This window comes from Petaurus breviceps, unplaced genomic scaffold (assembly GCF_028583685.1).
Source record: "Petaurus breviceps papuanus isolate PSGF00001 unplaced genomic scaffold, PetGlider_PUasm1.0 139, whole genome shotgun sequence".
NCBI lineage: Eukaryota > Metazoa > Chordata > Mammalia > Diprotodontia > Petauridae > Petaurus > Petaurus breviceps.
Window position 1 is genome coordinate 9,899,658 of NW_027185697.1, and position 23,678 is coordinate 9,923,335.

Here is a 23,678-nt window from a genome sequence, read left to right on the forward strand (position 1 = left end):
AACTCTGAGTGTACATCATCAATTCTTACTGAGTATTGTGACCGTACATTAATACAATATTTCTTGAGCACCCATTGTCCACGCAGGCCTAAGCTAAGTAAGTACTGTGAGGAATACAAGGGGAAGAAATGATTGGGTCAGTCTTTGCCCTTAAGGAGCTGTAAGGAAAGAAATGACTCATAATCTTTTAAATAGTTAAAATAACTACATACTAAACTGTGATACTAGATGTAAAAGTTCAAATAAATAGCCCAGGGCAATTTCTTCAGCATATAAAGTTTCTACTTATTCTGATCTCATAATAGAAAAGGCTTGGGACCTCTGTTAGACAAAGTCATTCCCCAGATAATACATAGGAAAGAGCTCCAAGGATACTGTTAAAACTTTCATTCTAACTAGAGTTATTCTCTTTATTCTAGAGCAATTGATGTCCTATGATGAACTCAGGCAACATGGATTATGTATTGGTTCAGGAGGCTTTCATAAGGACTTACATAAAATAAAGAATCACAAGTATAGACCCATAAGAGAAACCAGTAATAATCCAGGCACACCAGACCCTGGGCCAGTGCATGGCTCTGATATAAACAGGACTCCCCAAGCTCACTCATCCTATTATATAGTCATAGACTTTCAGATTTAGAAGGAGCCTCAATTACCACCAAGCCAAACTTGAAGAAGAATCCCAAATATAACACTGACAAATCATCATCACCCCTTAATCCTAGCTATTCAGAATTGAGTAGGTAGAACTTTTGTGAAGAATGGGATGTAGTATGGAGAGACTTGAGGCAGAAAGTTCAGTGAGAAGGCCACTTCAGTGATCTATGAGAGGTGATAAGGGACTATTTAAAGGTTGGGATACATGAAGGGGGGAAGAGGATTCATGGGAGATGTAGAAAAGGTAGAAGCAGCCAGTACTGACAACAGATTGGAGATGTGGGGCGAATGCCAGGGGGGAGGGGGAGGCTGACAGCTTGGGAGACTTAGAGGATGGAAGTGCCTTCAGCAGTAATGATGAGGGTGGGAAGAGAGAAGGGTTTGGGGAGAAAGATAATTAGTTCTGCCTTGGTCTTTGGAATGGTAGGTGACTTTTTGATGGTGTGCGCATAAGCCATCTGGAATGACCCCACGAATTTTACACTGTATGTGTTCACTTAATCAACAAGAATTTAATAAGCACTTACTATGTGACAAGTGACATGCTGTTTGCTAATGATGCACAGACTCAGAGTTAGGGCTGAGCCAGGGCGGCACAGCCCATAGTCACAATGGAAGAAGCCAGACACCCAGATGGTGAGTCTACAAATACTGGGAGGAACCAACTAAGATTCAGTTCCCTGATGCTGGAACAGAACCCAGTAGTCTGCTGGCCACATGGAGAATAGGTACAGATAGATAGATATAAATGTAACTAATCATCATTGAAAGGTAGTATGGAGTACTGTCAATAACATCACCAAAGGCAGGGCGACCTTTCTGTCAATTCTTCCTTAGCCTTTCACTAGTGGCGTCACCCTGGGAAAGGCATTTAATCTCCATCAGCCTCAGTTTCCATATCTTAAAAATGAAGATAATAATAGTACCTACTTCATAGGATCGTTGTGAGGGTCAAACGCCATCATCATATATATGAAGTCCTTTGACAACCTTAATGGGTAATAGTCGCTATTATTACAATCAATAGCACACTTTCTGAATGGTAACTCCATGAAAACCTGCCACACAAATTGAGGGGCTCCCTCAATGAGGACAGGGGTTCTAGCTCCCCATTAAACCGGGGACGTAGGGTAGTGTGAGGAAAGGGGAACGGGATTCTCTTCCCCATATCTTTCCTGTAGAATGAAGTCTCCCTGGTTATCGTTTCAGACCCAAAAATATCTAGGTTCAACAAACATTTAGGAAAGACAACTGGGTGTTTGGCATATAACCAGTCTATTTCTGGGCCTCCTACACAACACCTGACAATGACTGTTCTCTGAGGGGCTCTGCCCTCACCACCTCTGTTTCACTTCTTCTCTCGTAGCTGCCAGGCAGGGAAAATTCTGGCCTCATAACCAACAAAGTTAGTGACAGTGAGAGGGCAGTGCCTCAGCAGAACCAACCCAAGTCTGTGTGGGGATAGCGGTAGGGAGCCATGGTATATACATGGGAGGCCTCAATTTCCATTTAGGCACTGCCTGGGACAGTGACTAAAGCATCCTCCAGCTGGGATGTAGTTGGTAAGGTAGCCAAGTAGCCACCTTCTGAAGATCATGCAGCACCAGAGAAGGTGGAGATGGATCTCTTCAGCATGACTTTTCATTCTGGGGGTATTTACTTTGAGAGAGACCCAGGCAGGTAAGTCTAGGGGGAAAGAGATCAGGTAGACAGGCAAGAGGCCACAGAGACTCAGGTCTAATGGGGGAAACTCAGTCATTTTATTCAAGATCTTCAGGAAATCCAGGCATTTATTGAACAATCTGTATGCACTGGCTAACATGCTAAGAGTTAGGGATACCAAAAAATAAACAAAACAAAGCTCAGTCCCTGCCTTCAAGGAGCTCACACTCTAATGGGGGAGACAGCAAGTAAATAAAGAGATGCCTATAGGATACATACAGAGTAGATCAAAGGCAACTTTGGAGAGAAAGCTCTGCAATTCTGGGCACCAGGAAAGGGTTCCTGAAGATGGCATTTTATTAGACTCGAAGGAATTCTGGGAAGCCAGGAGGTGGAGGGAAGGATGGAGAACATTCCTGACACAGGGAACAGTCTGGACACGGGGATGGGGGGAGGGTAGAGTGCAGGTGTGGGGAAGTCAGGAAGCTGATCTTCCATAGGCAAATGAGTGCAGGGGAGTCAACTGTAAGACTCTCAGCTAGAATGGCAGGAAGTATTCATTTTCTGGAAGGTTTCAAAGGCCAAGCAAAGAACTTTATCCTAGAGACAAAAGAGAGATGCTGGAGCTTATTAACAAGGAGAGTGATATGGTCAGAGTAATGCTTTAGGAAAATCATGTTGGTAGCTGAGGAGAAGGTGGATGGAAGAGGAAGGAGGCTTGAGGTAGGGAGACCAGTGAAGGGCTATTGTAGGTGAGAAGTATGAGGGCCCAACGTAGGGTCAGGGCTGTGGGTGTGAAGAGGACGGGCTGTAGAGGAGAACAATGAGGGATCTGAAGGGTCATTTTACAAATTTGAAAACAGACCCAGAGACGTTATGCGACTTTCTTAAAGTTACCCAAGTAGTATTAGAAATGGGATTCAAACCTAGTTCTTCTGATTCCAAAGTTAATGTTCTTTCCACCATTCTGCATAAATTCCCTACTGTGTGACAGGAACTTGCATATGATTGGAAATAAACAATTATTACCTGTATAAATAATGTGAATTTCTGATTAGGACTTGGCACTACCAGATGCATGCATTAGGGAAAACCTTGTAGGAGGTGTAGCTGAAGCTGTAGTTTAGAGAAAGCTGGGTATTCTCAAAGCCAAAAGTGATAAGGGATCACATTCTAGACTGAGCCGACAGTTTCAACAAAGACCTGTAGGATGGAATGTTGGATGTGAAGAATGGTAAATGGACCAGTTTGGCTGAAATCTTGAATTCATGAAGGGGAAGAATATAAAATAACTTTCCCAAGGCACATCAGATCTAGGTTGTGAATGGTGTTAAGTAACTTTAGCTGGAAAAGATGGTGTTTTATCTTAGAAGCCTTACAGGACCACTAGAGCTATTTAAAGAAAGGAAGTGAGGAACTTTAGGAATAAAAAATGGGAAGACTGGGGAGGATAGATTGGAGAGGGGACAGAATTGAAGAAGGGTACCCAATTAGGAGGAAACTGCAAAAGTCCAGGTGAGAGGGGATGAGGGTTAGAACTAGGGTGGGACTTGAATAAATGGAGAGAAAGAATTGAATTTGAGAGAAGTTGTGGAGGTGGAATCAATAGAACCTAGCCACTGGTCAGTTATTGGGGAAGGGGGGAGAGTACAGATTGAAGGATGAATCTGAGATTACAACCCTGATTGATTGGAATATTAGTGGTGTTCTTGACAAAAATAGAAAGTTAGGAAGACAAGTGGCTTTAGGAGGAAAGATAATGAGTTCTGTTTTTGACATGTTGTGTTTCAGCTGCCTATAGGCAATCTAATTGGAGATGTCCACAAGAAAATTTTTTTTTCTAAAAAGCATTAAGACCCTACTCTATGCCAGGCACTGTGGTAAGTACTTTAGAAATGTTTCATTTGATCATCACAAGAACCCTGAGAGGCGGGTGTCAAAATTGTACCAATTTTATGGATAAGCAAACTGAAGAGCTTACGTGACTTCTCCAGGTTACACAGCATAAGTGTGTGCTTACTGGATTTCAACTCCAGTCATCCTGACTACAACCACAGCACTCTATCCACTTCACCACCTAGCTGGTGATACTTAGAGTGTGTACAGGTGTGTGTGTGTGTGTGTGAGTGTGTGTGTGTGAGAGAGAGAAAGACAGAGTGGGGTGGGAGTTGAATATTTTTATTTTGGAGTCATTTATATAACTACCCTTAGAGATGGGGGGGGGGCAGAGGAAGGACGCAGGAATAAATTAGAGGAAACACTGGTCCTCTGGTAACCTGAAACACCTTGTACTCTTCTTCCCTTTTTTCTAATAATTCAGCTCACCACAAGCATGTGGGTCAGTTCACTGCAGTGGGCACAGCACAGTGTCTCTTAGACCTAAGTCTAATTAGCATCATGGATGATATTGAACTGGTATCCTATAACAGTATACACCAGCAAATAAATGTCAAAATACCCTGGCCCTCCAAAGCATTGGGAGTCGATTATATCACCTGGGCACATAATTTATTCATGGACCATGAGCAACATTTCCCCTGGGCCATCCAACACTTAGCAAAGAATGACACTGACCATAACAGTAAGTCAGATTCATTCATCTCCCCTTTCCCTGTTTTCATCATCCCTTGTCTATTTCTCTTCTAAGTTCAATAGATCCATCCCCCGTAGATCATACCACTGAAATGGATGTCCTTGTCCCAGTCCATTATTTACTAACCTGGAGAAAGAACATTTAAGAATCTGTCCTGGAGCCTTAAGTTTCATCCAGTAGGTTCAACATCCTGGGTCACCATCTTTTTCTATAATCCTTCTAAAACACTTCTGAGTTCAGCCTAAGAACTTTCACTACTTTCCAAACTTCCTCAATCAATAAACCTGAACCCAGAAACTGGGGGCTCTATGCCCATGTTTAGGCCCACAGTTTAGAGAGAGTTTGTAGTTGATTCTAGTTACTGGCCTTTCTCTCTTCACCAGTCCCAGAAGAGCCGACCCTAATGTCCCTCCACAGGAAACCACACAGGGCAACTCCTTGCAGACTGTGAAATAGACAATGACATCAAGGTAAAGAGCCATGTCCATTTAATTTGGGATGGAGAGGAATATTACAAGATAGATGAAGAAAAGGGACACTGGGAAAATTTAAAGCCTGAAGTCAAGAAACACCAGCATATTCTGGAGATTTCCCACTGGACCAATCTAAGGAAACACTTCATGAGTCACTATTGTGTTGACATGCTGAGGAAAGTTGTTGGGTACTCAAGCTTAAGGGACAATGGTGAGTATTTGCTTCATTCCATCTCCTCCCAGGAGGTTCAGGTCACTCCCATCATTAACTGAAGCCCTGGAGAAACATGCCACATCCATAACTTCTGACCATAGCTCCAACATATAATGTGAGAATGTGAAAAAAAGGTTGAGGTTCTTTTCTTTTTTCCTTCTTTCTTTGTTCTTTCTTTTCTCATTTCTTTCTTTTTTCCTTTTTCCTTTGCCATCCTACCTTCTTTCTTTCCCACTTATCTTCCTTTCCTTCTTTTTGTTCTTCTTTTCTTATCTTTTATCTTTCTACTTTTTCTTCTTTCTTTCTCTTCTCTCTGTCCTTTTTCTTTCCTCCTTCCTTCCTTCCTTTTTTCCTTTCTTTTTTCTCTTTCCTTCCTTCTATCTTTCTTAGCATTTTTAAAAAATTTATTTTGCTTAAGTTAAATTCCTCCTGCCTTCCTCATCAAGGTATGAGAGTGACCTTAGGAGTTCAAAGGCTATGACAGCTGGATAATGCTCTGCTGTGTCCTACCAAGTTGGAAAATCTTTATGTACAGCCCTAAGAATGATGGACTTTTTGTCTGCTGTTTAGTGAACGATCTTTCCAAATTTAGAACATAATGACCAGGAATTTGGTCACGAGGTAATGTTTAATTTTTCTTTTCTTGGATTTTGGGAGGGCAGTGAAGGATAGCTTAGTAAGCATAGACTGTCTGAAATGTTCACCATTAAAAGGGCCCACACTGATAAAACGACGGATCACATAGAATATTGACCTGTTGAAGAAGATTCTGTTCTTAATCCATCATAGCAGACTAAACTACTTGAAGATAGTTTAGAAAGCTGCTGGTGATGTGGTCATCAATGCCATCAGATGCTGACTCTGTAACTAGTGTTTATCTAGCACTCTCCTGGGTGTACAAGGAGATACAAATGGGTATAAACTATCTTGCTACTCTCAAGGGACTGATGGATCCATTGGGTCCAATAAGAAAAGGGATACTACATTAAGGAGACCAGGGACATCAATAAAGGTAGAGACAAGGGACACACCAAACATTCACTTAGATAGTGACACGATGCTTTCTTTCTTGATCTCTGCTTTCAGTGCCCCCTGAGGTGACCGTGTCTCTCCATGTCAACCCAGAAGTCAGCAACATTCTCTCCTGTACAGTCAGAGGCTTCTACCCTTAATCCATCTTGCTGCATTAAGAGAAGAATGGGAAGCTGGTGTGTGGGGAAAGGAGATTTCCAGTGGCATCATGCCCAATATGGATGACACCTTCTACCTCCAACTTACCTTAGAGCTCCCAGCAGAGGATTCAGCTAGAGTTTATACCTGTGTGGTGGAACACATTGAGCTGAAGACCCCTGCTGTGTATCCAGGTCAGTGTTTCAGCCAGACACTCTCATCACATCCCCAGGAGACCAGGTCCCAGAGTGTAGTTCCATTCCTTTCTTCCCTCTTTCACTGAATATACCCACACTTACATTCTACCCTTTCTCCCTATAGTCCCTGAAAAGGCCATGATGGAGAAGCCTTGGGCCCTTGTAATGCCAAGCAAAGGCAACTTCCCAAGGTCCAAAATACCAGCATAGGTGCTCTCCATTTTATTCAGTGAAAAATTAAGAACAGAGAAAATCAAAATATAGCATCATTCAAAATACAGCATTCACCAAGTATAATTCTATAATCTCCAAGTACTACTCCATCCCTGGACATTATAATTCATTTAGTCAATCCCAAAGACCCTCTTCTAAGTACTACTCCACCCATAGGCTGTACATTCATTTAGTCAACCACAAAGCCCCTCTTCTCAAATGGAGATTAGTTTCCAATCATAAGTAAAGTACATTCATTCGTTCAATCACAGCACAAAAAGTCAAAAGTTCCCCACCCTTGGGTCACAATTAAATCTACCCCAGAGTTACAACAAGCTTAAGCACGGCATTTAATACCCAAAGAGAGGTCTTTTCTTCATCTTGACAGGAGGCAAGTTCTCAGCAATCTTTGTTCCTGGGGAGACAAAGCTTAGCAAGACCACAAGATGCATTGCCAGTCTCTTCATTAATTCATTCTTTGTCTGCAGAACAGTCCTAGGATCCATGAAAACATTAGCAAGACCCTCTTCCAGGATTTCTGTAAACATACAACAAGAAAATCCTTCTTCAGGGCTTCTGAACCAACAGCCAGGTTCCAGAACCTCTGCAACAACAGCACTATCCTTCACCAGTGGACAGAATTCTCTCTCTGTCTGCAGAACAGTCTCAGGAGCTCTGAACCAATAGCAAGGTTCCAGGACTTCTTCAACAACAGGACTGTCTTTCACCAGTGAACAAATCTGGCAAAACAACATCAAAACACACAGACAAAGTACCAGCATAACAGCCATGTCTCCTCAGTCCTTGGCAGCTCTGGGTGGCAGGTCTCAAAAGTCCTGGGCAATTCAAACTAGCCCTCAGAAATCCTCTCAGTCTCTCTCTGCCTCCACAATTCTGCTTCCAAAAAATTCTTCTGCCTCTCTCTTTGCTTGTGTCTCTCTAAATTTATGTCACCAGCTCGTCCCAGTTCAGGACTCTCTTTTCACATCAACAAGTCCATCCCACAAGTGGGATTCACAAGCTCTGGGTTTTAACACAATCAATCCAAAAACCAAGCCAATACAGGGGGATCTTTAAATTCAATTACTATTACAGCCCTGGCACTGGGCATTGTTTTGGCTGTCATCCTATTGCTAACCTGTGCTGGGGCCTTCATAGCATGGAAGAAGAGGAAGGCAGGTATGCATGTAATGAGAGAGAGGTGACAGAAAGGTATTTGATGGGGAGCCCTCAAGGGGCCAGGAGATGCTATTATAGCAACCTCAATAACTGATTTGGGAAAATGTTTGAGAAGACAATACCAGAATCTCAGGGTCAAAGTGGGACACAGAAGCTATGGAATCCAAAGTATACTTGATCAAAAAACTCCTCAATAATGTACTGGACAAGTCAACTTCTCCAACCCTCAACTTACTCATCTGTAAAAGGGGGATAATAATAGAACTTACCTCACAGTAATATGATGCATATAAAGGGCCAGTCAAACTTTGAAGTGCTATGCAAATGTTGTTAATTATTAATTATTAATTATGGTTATCATTGTTGATCATTAATTAGTAATACTGCTGGAGACTACTCTGATTTTTTTTTCTCTCACATCAAGGACAAGTCACACTGTTGACTTATATTAAGATTTCAGTCTCCTAAATGTCCTATACCCTTTTCCACTGAGAAAATATTGGGTGTATGTTTGTTTTTTACTTACTGCCACTTTTGATGCAACTATAAGACAACATTTAATCTAAACCAATCCAATCTAATAAGCATTTGTCAAGGTCTGATTAGTGTATTGCTAGACTCTTATAACACAAAGACAGAAGAAAAATTGTCCCTGCTCTCAATGAATTTTCATCCTATTGGAGTGACACAACCACCTTATTACATTCTGCTTGTTGTTATGCCCTTTAAATATCTTTTTTAATCTGATTAGGCCGCTGGTTTTATTTATACTCATACAATGGTATTAGCCATCCCTCTTGGCTTTGAGTCATCTCCATATTTGTTGAACATGCCATATATGGCTTCATCCAACTCATCACAAACCATGGTGGCCCTTAGTAATCAAACTGCACTTGCTGGATGTTCACAACTAATATTTTTTAAGTACATGTTACTATCACAGTAAGAGGTATTATGTTGTAGTGAATAGAAACCCTGTCTTGAAGTTAGGAAGATCTGGATTCAAGTCTTACTTGTGACAAATAATTATGGTGTGACCCGAACAAGTCATACTGAGATCCCCAGGAAACTCTCTAAGACTTAATTGTAGAAGGTTCAAATCTTCACTGATAGAAGGAGCTCCTCACTGAGATTTTCCTATACCCTTGACAACATGGGTCTGGATCACAAAAAAAAGGCAGAGGGGAGAGACTGTATACCATACAAACCCCCAGAATGAGCAGCAAGATTGAGGAAGATCCCCCCCTCCTCTTCCTTCTTTGACTGGCCATTCCTTCCCACTGGTGATTGCCTGGCACTTACAACCACACTCTAGTTGGAGAAGCCTCTACTCTCCAAACTCTGTACCCCAGTAGTACCCCAAAGAGAAATAAGACCTTTATATAAATATTGGCTCCCCACCCCTCACCCTCAGCCTATCTTGGATTGGTCCTGCGCAAGACTAACCCGCCTATCATTGCTGGCTGGGACATCTGTTGCTAGGCAGAACCTGAGCATGTCTGGCAACCTTGAAAGTAGAAATGAAATGGAGTCTGTGGTGAGAACAGGAAACCCTAGAACAGAGTCACCATCAGGTGTTGCTGGGAAGTATGAGGAGGGGGTGTGGTGGCACAGAGCCGTGGCCACATATGGCATTTGTAAGTACTGTTTGAACTTAGGAAGTGCTGGGTCTCATGATGGACACAAAGACCCATCCTAGAGGACTTTCAGTACAGAAGCATGGGCTCATTTAGGGTGTGTGTGTGTGTGTGTGTGTGTGTGTGTGTGTGTGTGTCTTCCTTTACAATCAACAAGGCTTACTTTTTCACATTTCTCTTGCAGGCAGAGAAGTTCAGCACTAAAAGGGACCTCATTGGTGAATCAATTCAGCCTGACCCTGACCCAGAATCCCTTCTATGCCATCCTCACCAACTGCCACCTACCAGGACCCTTCCCAGAGGAGGAAGCTCAGGCCTCAGGTTGCTTCAGATTTGCACTTAAGAAATCTTCCATTTTGCTGTGCATTACCACACACTCCCCCCAACATAGCCCTCCAAATACCACCCTGAGGCCATACTCCATGTTCTCTGGGTGAGTGAAAACTTGCCATCTTTAGCTACTTACTCTACTATACTCCAACCCTCTTCTTCCCATGGAAAGTAACACCCTACCCCCTTCCCTCATTCCACCTCTTTGTTGGGAACAGTAGTCAAATTCAAATTATTCATTCCCTAACAGCTCCATTCCTTGGCCTGGATCAACTATGACATCCTTAGGGATAACATCAGCTTTGGTATTCACACCTCTTTGTTACCCTCAATACCTTCTGTCCCTCTGACTGAGGATAAGTAAGTGGAACAAAGAACTTCTCTCAAAACCTCCATTTAAGCAAGACTCCTGGACCTGCCATGTTTTCATTTCTCACCAGTTGTATTCCTTTGGACTGGACTCTATTATTCCACTATTTCTGGTGCTTTCTCCCTCCTGTTCCTCCTACCTTTCAGCTTCCTTTATGTATTGTATTCCCTCATTAGATTGGAAACTCCTTGAGGGTAGAAACTGCCTTTCTTTTACATATTTGTACCCCCATCATTTAACATAGTGCCTGGCACATAGTAGGCACTTAAATGGTATTGACTGACTATCATTCCTGTCAGTCAGTTGCCCTATGACTCCATTCCCCATCCCTGATACTACCCAGATCAAAGCATCCTTCTCTAGCCTCCATTCTCCTATGTGCGTTGTTTTCTCCCCCTAAAATATAAACTCTTGAGGGGAAGAGACTATATTCTTTTGGTATGTGTATCCCCAGTGGCTAGTAATGCCTGATGCATAATAAACACTTTAAAAAGTTGTATTCTTCTTTCGTTTATCCATTTACTCTAGCATTACCTGGCATTGGAGTGTATGTGTCTGAGGCTGGGATTTTGATTGAGGAGAATGAGGGCAGCACCACCTTGTACCTGGCTCTGTTGCCTATTTGCCAAAGTCCCTGGGCATTTGCCCTCATTGTGCTCAGTGTCCTCATCTTAAAATGAGGGGGTTTGGCTAGATGATCCCTAAGGTCTTTTCCAGCTCTCTATGCTGATCCTAAAGTCTGCAATGTCAAAGAGAAATAGTGTCAAATTTGTCCTATGGGAAGAGCAAAGCATAGAGTGATCTGAGCCAACAGCTCAACACTCTGTCTTGACAGATTACAATGGGAAGGTGGACAGGATCTGGGCTGAGCCTACACAGAAAATCAAAGAGTCTGGAGCTATTGGTGCAAAGACCCCTAGTCCTTCCCTCTCTTAATCAGTTGCTGAGGTTAGAAGTAACTGAATATTGGGAGTTAGAGGAAGTGGGGGAGCATGGGACAGAGAGAAAGGGGAATTCCATGATGTTCAGCTTGCTCCAGAGTTAATAGGTTTTTATTCACGAAGTCAAAGAATGACAGAAAAGTAAGCTCATTGTCTTTCCCCCACCCTCCCCCACAACCCTCAAAACTCCCCCCTCTCTCAACCTGAGAGAACCCAAATTCTCTCCCTCCTCCTGACCCACAACCACTCTTTTAACTGCAAACTCTTTCCTCTCAACCTCTGCAATACTCCACATTTCTCAAGGAGCCTGAAATACCTCTCTCCTTTCAACCCACAAGCTTCTTCCTTCAGAATCACCAATTGCTTCCCCCATTGCACCTAAATTCACAAAAATCCTGCCTTTATAAATTTTCATTGAATTGAAGACCTGCACCCTTTCTGCTTTTCCTGACTTGTCAATATATAGCTTCTTTATCATCCCTCAGTAGAGAGTCATCTCCTACTCAGACTCCATTCCTCCTCTGACCTTCACTGGTTGGACTCAAATCATGCCTTGGAGTACATGTTCCCTTCTCCGAGGGTCTGTCTTCACCCTCTATGAAACCTATCAAACCTTTTACTCTACTCTCAAATCCTCGGTCATCCTTCTACTTCTCTTCCTACTCTATGGAGCATTTTCTTTTGCTTTTTTGGAGGGCAATTGGGTTTAAGTAACTTGCCCAAGGTTACATGGCTAGTTTTGTGTGTGTGTGTGTGTGTGTGTGGGTGTGGGTGTTAAGTGTCTGAGGCTGGAACTGAACTCGGGTCCTCCTGACTCTGGGGCTGGCGCTTTACTCACTGTCTAGTCACCCCTATGGCACATTTTTCAAGATTTCAAACTCCTCAAAAAGGCTCACCATTGTCTTCTCTTTCTTATGATCCTTCTTTTTATATCCCAAGTCTCAATACCCCTTATTTTGTATCTGCTTTAACTGAGTTCAATCTTAATTTTGATGGAATACTACCGTGTTATAAAAAATGATGAGCTCAATTGTTTTATGAAAATATGGAAAGGCTTGCATGAAATAATGAAGAGCAAAATAAGCAGAACAAAGAGAATATTGTTTAGAGTGACAGCAAAATTGTTTTAAGAATGACTTTGAGTGAATAGGTTGTTGTGTCTACTACAAAGATCAAAATTGACTATTAAGTATATAGGATGAAAGACAATATCTGCATCCAGTGAAAGAACTAACAAATAGAAGTATGTATAGAATAATTTATTTGTTTTAATGGTATCTGTCTTTAGGGAAGGAGGAGGAGGGAAGAAAAAAGAAAAAAAGAAATTTATATGATAATTTTGTTGTATGTTTGAAAGGAATTGCAAATTATGTATAGTAGATTTGCAGTTTTGAGTACAATCATCTTTTCAAATTATTCTGGAAATACTTGTTTTATTTCATAAAATAAAAATAAAATTTTAAAAAGGAAGAAGCAATAGATGCTGATTCTGCCCAGTGGTGGAAAGTAATGGAAGAGAAAAGATTGAAAAAACTGAAAACATGATGTTTTTTGACTGGGAATAGGCCCTAGGATCAGGACTCCTATGGCTACAGTGACTTGCTAGAACACATCTAGATATGCCTACTGACATATCTTTGGGGTATTTGCTTTGGGGTGTCTGAAGATACGGATATACAGCTATCCATGATAAGCAGGACATTCAGTTGGAAGATCATTTGAGGAAGACCTATCACCTAGCCATGGCATTATCTCAGAAGACTGTGAAGAGGAACAAAAAATGGTTTTAATAGCTTAGCTATTGAAAACTATGTTGCGGGATAAGGTCTTGCTATGAAATCTTGATGCACTGTGGAAGCCCAGGATGGCGCATTGCTAGAGGGTCACTCCATACCAAGTAGTGGGAAGAGTAGATATTCCACCAAGCTACAGAGTTACTTTGGAGAATGATCAGTCTTTTAAATATTCATTTCAGTTATCTGTTGACTATGGGAAAATGCAACCTCTACCCTTAATAAGCCAGTAGAGGGACAAGAATAGAGGAGATATATGAGTTATATAATTACTCCACAATTGCCTTGTACTCATTCTGAATGTAAGTTCCTTGAGAGCACAGACTCTTTCATATATATATATATATATATCTTTGTATCCCAGTACCAAACACAGAAGCCAGTATATAATTGACATTTAGTAAATGTTTAATGATTAGATAATTTTGTGACATTGTCATTCACCAAAGCACGATCATAGGTTTAGTGCAGAACCAGGAGAACACTGTACATGGTAACAGCAACATTGTGCAATGATCAACTATGACAGACTTAGATCTTCTCAGCGATGCAATGATCCAAGACAATTTCAAAAGACTCATGATATAAAATGCTATATACCTCCAGAGCTGATGGAATCAGAATGCAGACTGAAGCATATTATTTTTACATGGGGAGTCATTTTTGTTTCTTTTTGTTCTGTTTCCTCATTCACAACATTACTAATGTGGAAATATTGTTACATTATTACACATGTATATGCTATATCAGACTACTTGCCCTCTTGGGCTGAGAAAAGGGAGAGAGAGAAAAAAAGGAATTCAAAATCTTTCAAAAAATGAATGTTGAAAATTGTCTTTATATGTAATTGAAAAAATACTATTTTAAAAAGACTTTACATACATTATCATTTCTCATCATCATAACCATCTTGTCTATTAGGTAAGTACAATTTTCTTTCTTGGACTCATGATTTCATCAATATAAGGAACTCTTTGTTCCAATTGGTCTCTCAGACCAACATGAGTTCAAAATGCCACCAGTTGGGTACAAATAGTCCACATGAACACTTGGAGTGCAGATGGCTCTAAATTTGCACATCTTACATTTCTTTTGAGACACTGCAATGCTGTTTTACTCATACAGTACAGCACCTTCCTTGATGTGGGTACACCATGCTGAACGGTCTTTTACCAGTCTCTCCCATGTCATATGATCAGTTCCAAAGTTCTTCAGAGAAACCTTCAGAGTGCCCTTGTGTCACTTCTTCTGACCTCCATGTGAGCATTTGCCTTATGTGAATTCTATATAAAATAGTCTTATAGGGGAATGTATGTTTGGCATTCAAACAACATGGCCAGCCCAGCAGAGTTGCATTCTCTGCAGCAGAGTTTAAATGTCTGGCAGTTTAGTTTGAGAAATGACCTCAGTGTCTGGTACCTTATCCTGCCAGGTGATCTTTAGAATCTTCCTCAGACAATTCCAATGGAAACGATTCAGTTTCCTGGCATGGCACTGGTAGATTGTCCAGGTTCCACAGGCATACAACAATGAGGTCAGCTCCATGGCTCTGTAGACCTTCAGGTTGGTAGTCAGTCTGATACCTCTTCTCTGCCCACTTTTAGGCACTTGAACCATGCTGCCTCAAGGAGTTCTATCTTTGGCTTCAATCAGATGCTTCACAGCAATTGCAGAATTTTAGCTGCCTTTCTATGACTATACTCTATGGCATCAGCCCATGCTAACAATGCTGTCACCACATGAAGGAAAACAAAGCAGCTGAGCTGGAGGAGGGGTAAGAAGTAGTTGCACACAGTCACTCTGGAGGCTGGGCCAAATTCTCTCCTCTCTGAGACACAAGTAGGGTGAATCAGAAGCCTGGGTTGGTGTCTGTGATGTCCACAGTAAAGACAGAGGAAGAGCTTGATGAATTCAAATCACCTGGCCAAGATGAATGCCATCTTCTAGCACAGAAAGAAATGACAAACTCTATTGGGAATCATTAACAGTGATCTTCAAACATCAGGTTCTGTGGGACTAAAGATGGTGAAATGCTGCCCCAGTTTCTAAAAGAGGGGAAGGATAGATAGTCTTCATGTGATGGGCCAATGAGCTTGACCTCAATTCAACTAAGGGACTGGAGGGGCAACTCACATTCCCCTGAGATTATTCTGTGAGTTTGTGGGTGGGGTATATATACATATAAATATATACATGCATGTAGATATATATGCATATAGAGAGAGATCAAAGATGTATACATTTATATCTACATCTAGAAGGCTGCCTTGCATGTAATAGGTGCTCATTAAATGTTTAGTGATGAAAAAAATGGGAAAAACTTATTCATCTTAAAGCATTGCTTATCTGTCCATCCTGGTAAGAACAAAATGACAATTTAGGGTTTATTCCCTTACTGGGGTCAACAAAGGTGGTCAATGAATGTATTTCATGTATTAAATGCTTGCAAATTACCAGGATATACAAAGACAAAAAATGAAACAGTCCCTGATTTCAGAGAGTTTTATTCTACCTGTGGAAATAATATGAATATGTTTAGAATCAAGGTTGTTGTCTTTTTTAATGGAAAGGATGTCAATGATCCTCAAGTCCAACCCCCTCATTTTACAGATGAGGAAAACTGAGGTCCAGGGAATTTGAATTACTTGCCCAGGTCATACAAATGTGGTTGAACTCAGATTCTCTTACCTGATGGCAAGTAAGTAGCACAATGGTTAGAGGTCTGGGCTTGGTCAGGAAGACCAGAGCTCAAATCTGGTTTCAGACACTCACTAGCTGTATGACCCTGGACAAGTCACTTTACCCTGTTTGCCTCAATTCGCTCATCTGTAAAATTAGCTGGAGAAGAAAATGGCAAAACATTCTTTGGCAAGAAAACCCCAAATGAGTTCACAAATAAACAGACACAACCAAAAATCTCTGACTTGAGCTAGGTGGCCCAGGGAGCAGAGGACTGGGTCAGTAGTCAGGAAGACCTGAGCTCAAATCTGGTTTCAAACATTTTCTAGCTATGTGAACCTGGGTAAGTCACTTAACCTCTGTTTGCCGCAGTTTCTTCACCTGTAAAATGCGGGTAATAACAGCTCCTACCTCCCAGGGTTGTGAGGCTCAAATAAGATATTTGTAAAGTACTTAGTATGGTGCCTGGCACATAGTAGGCTCTATATAAATGACAGCTATTATTATTATTATTATATCATGCTGACTATCTAAACTTTATGCAAGGGGAGAATGTGAAGGAGATAGGAGAGACCAAGAAAGGCCTAATGAAGAAGGTGATACTGGAACCAAACGTTATAGGAAACTGCAGCTCTAGATCTGGGCCAACAAACCTTGCACTGGGGGCTGGAAACACAGCTGGACAGATTCCATATCACCTAAAGGTCTGGGGAGGAAGGCAGAGGAACCAGTAAGATTTGATCCATGGATTTTATTCCTCCTCCTTGATGTTCTTTAATCCCTCACTGGACTTTACTCTGTGGTCAGGTTCTCTCCCAGACACCTCCTTGACATAAGACTTTGTTCCCTGATGATGATGACAGTGGTCACTGGTTGGCTCTCACACATGTAACCAGCTCTGGGGCCACCTCTCCCCTGGGGGAAGTGACCAGGATTCCAGGGACTAGAAAGGCCAAGAAGTGGGAAATCAAAATGACCTCAAATGTCAGGAGAATGGCTTCTGTGATTGAGGCCTTGAGAAAAAAATTTGAAAGAACAAAGCCCTTTCTTTGGTGATCTTAGGGACTTTTCTATGTGTTCTAGCAGGTGGAGGATATAGGAACAGAAGGAAACCTTAGTCTGATCTACTTCCTCCCCCTCTCACCAGTCATTTCTCCCTCTTTCCCCACTTTGCACGAAGCATCCATCACTCTCCCCAAAACCATACTGGATTTGTCACTCAAGGTGAGAAATTTCCATGTAGGAAAGTATAGAAACAAACTCCCTGAGTTCTAACTCTTGCTGTACATCACCAATTCTCCCTAAGCATTGTGACCAGACATATATCCAATATTTCTTGAACACCCATTATGTACCCAGACCAAAGCTAACTACTGTGAAGGATGCAGAAGGAGAAGACCTGGTCATCCTTTGTCCTTGAGGAGCTATAAGGAAAGAAATGATTCACAATTTTCAGTGGTTAAAATAACTCCACAGCTATCTGTGATACTACCTATAAAAATTCAAAGAATTAACTCAGGGCAACTTCTTGAGCACACAAAGTGTCTACTCTGATCTTGGAATGGAAAAGTCCTGTGACCTCTGTCTGACAAAGGCATTCCCTAGATGACATATAGAGAAGAGTTCCAAAGGTTCTATTAAAACCTTCACTCTAACCTTGCCAGAGTCATTTTTTTCTCTTCTAGGAGAATCAGTGTCCCCTGATGAAAAACTCAGGCAACATGGCACCATCCAGGAATATCCTGGGACACCAGATCAATCACTCCTTCTTTTATAGAATCAGACTTTCAGACTTAAAAGGAGCCTTGATTACCACCTAGTCCAATACACACTTAAAGAAAAATCCCAAATGTAATCCACTGACAAGTGACCATCACCCCTCACTCCTAGCTACCCAGAAGTGAGTAAAACTTGTGCGAAGGATGTAATATAATACAGACTTAAGGCAGAAAGGTCAATGAGAAGGCTACTGAAGTGATCTAGGTAAGCGATAAGGGACTGTGTAAGGGTTGGGGTGTATGGAGGGGAGAAGAGGATTCTTGTGAGATATAGAGGAGGTAGAAATGGCCAGTATTGACAACAGATTGGAGATGTTGGGCGAATGCCAGGGGGGAGGCTGCCTGCTTGGAGGACTTGGAGGATGAAAGTGTCTACAGTAGTAATCATGAGGGTGGGAAGAGAGAAGGGTTTGGGGAGAAAGATAATTAGTTCTGCCTTGGACTTTGGAAAGTCAGTAGGTTACTTTCTGACTGCATGGCCATAAACGATCTGCAATGACCCCACAGAGTTTACACTGTGTATGTTCTCTCAGTCAACAAGAATTTAACGAACACATACCATATGACAAGAGATGTGCTGTATGCTGGTGATACACAGACTCAGAGTCAGAGATGAGCCAGGGCGGCACAGCCCGTGGTCACAATGGAGGGAGCCAGATAGATGGTCAGTCTACAAACACTGGGAGGAGCCAGCTAAGATTCAGTGGCCTAAACCTGGAACAGAACCCAGCGCTCTGCAGGTCACATGGAGAGGGGATAAAACTAATCATCACTGAAAGGCTGTGTGTGGAGCAGTGGTAAGAACATCAAGAAAGGCAGGGTGACCTCTGCCAATTCTTCCTTAGACTTTCACTGGTGGTGTCTCCCTGGGAAAGTTATGAAATCTCTCTCAGCCAAAGTTTCCCTGTCTGACAAATGAAGATAATAATAGTATCTACCTCACAGGATTGTTATGAGGATCACGCGGGATAATCATATACATGAAGTTCTTTGCCAACCTTAACAGGTGATAGTCACTGTTATATTAGTAGCATCCTTTCAAACTGTTAGCTCCACTCAAATCCACCCTATAACATCAGAGACAACCTGGGGACAGTGTCAGAAAAGGGATAATGGGATCTCTTCCTCTGTCTCTCCTCCAGAATGAAGTGTCCCTGGTTATCTTTTCAGACCTAACAACTTCTAGGTTCAGTGAAAATAAGGAAAGAGAGTTGGGTGGCTGTCACTGAAGCAGCCCATCTCTGGGCCTCCCAGACAATCCCTGATGCTGACTGTGCTCTGAGGCACCCTGCCCTCACCATAGACTCTTTCATTTCCTTTCTCATACCTTCTAGGCACAACAAGTTTCAGTCTTGAAACAGACATCTTAGGTGACAATGAGAGGAGGGCAGGGCCTCAGCAGAGCCAACCCCAGCCTGGGTGGGGATAGAGGTAGGGAGTCATGATATATGCACAGGAGACCTCAGTTCTCACTTAGGCACTGCCTGAAGCCTCAGCCAACTGGGTGTGGTTGACAACATAGCCAAGTAGCCATCTTCTGAAGATAATGGAATGTAAGAGGAGGTGGGGAGGGTTCTATTCATCCTGGCTTCTCATTCTGGGCTTGTTTGCTTTGAGAGAAACCCAGGCAGGTAAGTCCATGGAGAAAGAGATGGGAGAGACTATGGATCATCGGGTCTGATGGCGGGAACTCAGTTGCTGTACTCAGGGAACTTCAGGTAGTTCAGGCAATCAGTCAATAAGCATTTGTTGAATAATTTGTATACTCCAGCTAATGTTCCAAGTGCTAGGGATACCAAAAAAATAAATAAAACAAAATGTAATCCCTGCCTTCAAGGAGCTCACACTCTAATGGGGGAGACAACATATACATTAAAAGATGCCTACAGGACACATACAGAGTAAATGAAGGGGGGTGACTTCGGAGAGAAAACCTCTGGCAATTGTGGGCACCAGCAAAGGCTTCCTGAAGATGGCATTTTATCTGAAACTTGAAGGAATCCAGGAGGTGGAGGGAAGGATGGAGAACATTCTAGACACAGGGGATAGTCAGGACAAAGGTGGGGGGATAGGGAGTAGGGTAGAGTGCAGGTGTGGGCAACAGCAAGCAAGTGTTATTGGGTTGAATGAGTGGAGGAGAGTAAAGTGTAAGCCAACTGGAAAGGCTAGAAGTATTCATGCTGATCAAAGAATTTATCCTGGAGGTAAGACAGAGATATTGGAGTTTATTAATTAGGAGAGTGAGATAGTCAGAGTAATGCTTTAGAAAAATCATGTTGGCAGCTGAGGGGAAGGTGGATGGAAGAGAGAAGAGGCTAGAGGTGGTGAGACCAGTGAGGGGGTTATTCTAGGTGAGAGGTAAGAGAGCCCAACCGAGGGTCAGGGCTGTGGGAGTGAAGAGGATGTAACATAGAGGAGAACAATGAGGGATTGGAAAGGTCATATAGTACAGCCTTGTCCTTTTACAAATTTGGAAACTGAGGCCCAGAGAGATTATGTGACTTTCCCAAAGTCACACAATTAGTATTAGAAATGAGATTCAAGAGTCAGGTAGGTGGCACAATGAGTAAGAGTACCAGCCCCAGAGTCAGGAGGACCTGGGATCGGTTCCAGCCTCAGATACTTAACACACACACACAAAAACTGGCCGTGTAACCTTGGGAAAGTTACTTAACCCCAAATGATTTAAAAAAAAAAAGAAATGGGATTCAAACATAATTCTCCTGATTCCAAAGTTAATGATCTTTCCATCATTGCACATAAATTCCAAGCCATGTGCGAGGTTTTATAATAAGCACTCCCTTCTCCTAAGGAACTTGCATATGATTGGACATAAATAATCATTACATGTATAAGTAAATACAAATTAAATTCTGATTGGAGCAGGGCACTAGCAGCTGCAAGAATTAGGAGAAACCTTGTAGGAGGTGGACCTAGAGCTATAATTTAGAGAAAGCTGGACATTCTCAAAGCTGGAGGTGTTGAGGGGTCACATTCCAGGTTTGATGAACAGTCTCATTAAAGATCTGCTGATCAGAATGTTGGGTGTGAAGAATGGTAAGTGGATGAGTTTGGTGGAAATGTTCAATGCATGAAGGGTAGGACTAGGAAATAAGCCTCCAAAGGCAGAGTGGACCCAGGCTATGAAGAGTGCTCAATGCCATTAGCTGAGAACATTTGTACTTTATCTTAGAGGCAGTAGGAGGCCACTAGAGCTGTTTAGAGAAAGGGAGTAATATGCTTTAGCAATAGGAAAATGGGAAACTCAGGGGTAGCCAGGTAGCTCATTGAGTAAGAACACCAGCTCCAGTGTCGGGATGACCTGGGGATCGAATCCGGGCTCTGACACTTAGCACCCACCCAGAAACACCTGGCCTTGTAACCTTGAGCAAGTTACTTAACCCCAATTGCTTAGGGGTGGCCAGGTGGCTCAGCGAGTAAGAGCACCGGCTCCAGTGTTGGGACGACCTGGATCAAATCTGGGCTCAGATACTCAGCACCATGCCCAGAAATAACTGGCTGTGTAACCTTGAGCAAGTTACTTAACCCTGATTGCTTAGGGGCGGCCAGGTGGCTCAGCGAGTAAGAGCACCGGCTCCAGTGTCGGGATGACCTGGATCAAATCCGGGCTCAGACACTCAGCACCACACCCAGAAATAACTGGCCGTGTAACCTTGAGCAAGTTACTTAACCCCAATTGCTTTAAAAAAATGGGAAACTTGAGGAGGATTGGTTGAAAAGGGAAAAGCTCTGAAGAAAGGAAGGAGGACGTGAGAGGGGATGAAGGTTAGAACTAGGATGCAGGAATGTGTAAATGGAGAGAAAGAAATGCATTTGAATGAAGTTGAAGGTGAAATCAGTAAGACTTGGCCACTGGTCAGATATTGGGGAAGAAGAGGAAAGGGAGGATGAATGTGAGATTACAAACCTGAGTCATTGAAATATTAGTGATGTTCTTGACAGAAATAGAAAGTTAGCAAGAGGAACAGGCTTAGGGGGAAAGATAATGAGTTCCGTTTGAGACATGTTGAGTTTCAGATACCTACAGGCAATCTAATTGGAGATGTCCAAAACAAAGGGTTTTTTTTTTCAAATAAGCATTTATTAAGCCCCTACAATATGTTTCATGTGATCATTCCAAGAACCCTGAGAGGAAGGTGTCATTATTATGCCAGTTTTATAGGTCAGGAAACTGAAGCTAAAACAAATTAAGTGACTTGCCCAGGGTCACACAGTGTAAGTGACTAAAGCTAGATTTGAACTCAGTCTTCCTGACTACAAGCACAACACTCTATCTACTGCACCACCTAGCTGGTGATGCTTGGAGAGAGACAGACAGATAGACAGACAGACTAAATGGTGGATATTTAGATTTGGGGAGGGGAGTCATTTGTATAATTACCCTTACTGATGGTTGTTATTATTTCTCCTTCATTTTCAAAGAGGACCATGATGGGGGGTGCAGAGGAAGGGCAAAGAAATGAATGAGAGAAAACACTGCTCCTCTGGTAACCCCAAACATAAAGCACTATGTTCTCTTCTTCCCTTCCTTCCTGTAATTCAGCACACCACAAGCACATGGGTCACTTCACTGCAGTGGGCACAATCCATTCTCTATTGGAACTACGTGCAATTAGCTTCATGGATGATGTTGAAATAGGATGCTATAACAAAGTACACCAGCAAATTATTATCAAGATACCCTGGATCTCTGAAGCACTGGGAGTCGATTACATTACCCAGAGTCGTAATTTATTGGTGGATCATGAGAAACATTTTTGCTGGATGATGCACTACTTAGCAAAGAATGAAACTAACCCTAACAGTAAGTCAGACCCATTCATCTCCTCTGTTCATCATCCCTTGTCTATTTCTCTTCCCAGTTCAATAGCTCCATCCCCAGGAGATCATACCACTGAAATGGGTATCCTTGATCCAAGTCCATTGCTATTTGTTTGCCTGGAGAAAGAGATTTAAAGAATTCATCCCTGAGCCTTAGGTCTCACCCAGTGGGTTCAACATCCTGGCTGACCTTTCCATAATCCTTCTGAGACACCTCTGCCTTCAACCCAAATATTTTCACTACTTTCCAAACTTTCTTAATCAATAAACTTGAACTCAGAGGCTGGGGGCTCTGTTCCCTTGTTTAGGCCCTCAGTTTCAGAATGGGCTGTAGTTGATCTTAGTTACTGGTGTCCCTCTCTGCATGAATCCCAGAAGAGCCCACCCCAATGTCCTTCCACAGGAAACCATACAGCGCAGCTCCTTGCAGACTGTGAAATAGACAATGACATCAAGGTAAAGGGCCACATCCATTTAATTTGGGATGAAGAGGAATATTACAGGATAGATGAAGAATTTGGGCACTGGGACCTTAAAGCCTGAAGTCAAGACATACCAGCATGTTCTGGACAATCCCTTCTGGACTGATCTAAGGACTACATGAATCAATTTTGTGCTGACTTTATGAAGAAAATTGTTGGGTACAAAAATGTAAGGGATAATGGTGAGTGCTCGCTTCTTCCTATTTCCTCCCAGGAGGCCCAGGTCATCTCCATCATTCTTTGCAGTAACTAGAGCCCTTGAGAAACAGGCAGGATCCTTGAATTCTGAATATAGCTCCAACTTACAATGGGAAAATCAGAGAAATGTGAGAAAGTTTGAGGTTCTTTTTTTTCCTTGCTTTTTTTCTTCCTTTCCTTTCTCATTTCCTTCTTTCTTTTCCTTTTTTTCACTTTCCATCCTTCCTTCTTTCTTTCCTACTTACCTTCCTTTCCTTGTCTCATTTT

At 42.2% G+C, this 23,678-nt stretch overlaps 2 pseudogenes; both read left to right on the plus strand.

Moving 5' to 3' along the window:
* The first annotated feature begins 2,255 nt into the window (after positions 1–2,255).
* LOC138146108 (major histocompatibility complex class I-related gene protein-like) lies at positions 2,256–8,387 on the plus strand (annotated as a pseudogene).
* Positions 8,388–19,435: 11,048 nt separating this feature from the next.
* LOC138145643 (uncharacterized) lies at positions 19,436–23,466 on the plus strand (annotated as a pseudogene).
* The last annotated feature ends 212 nt before the right edge of the window (positions 23,467–23,678 follow it).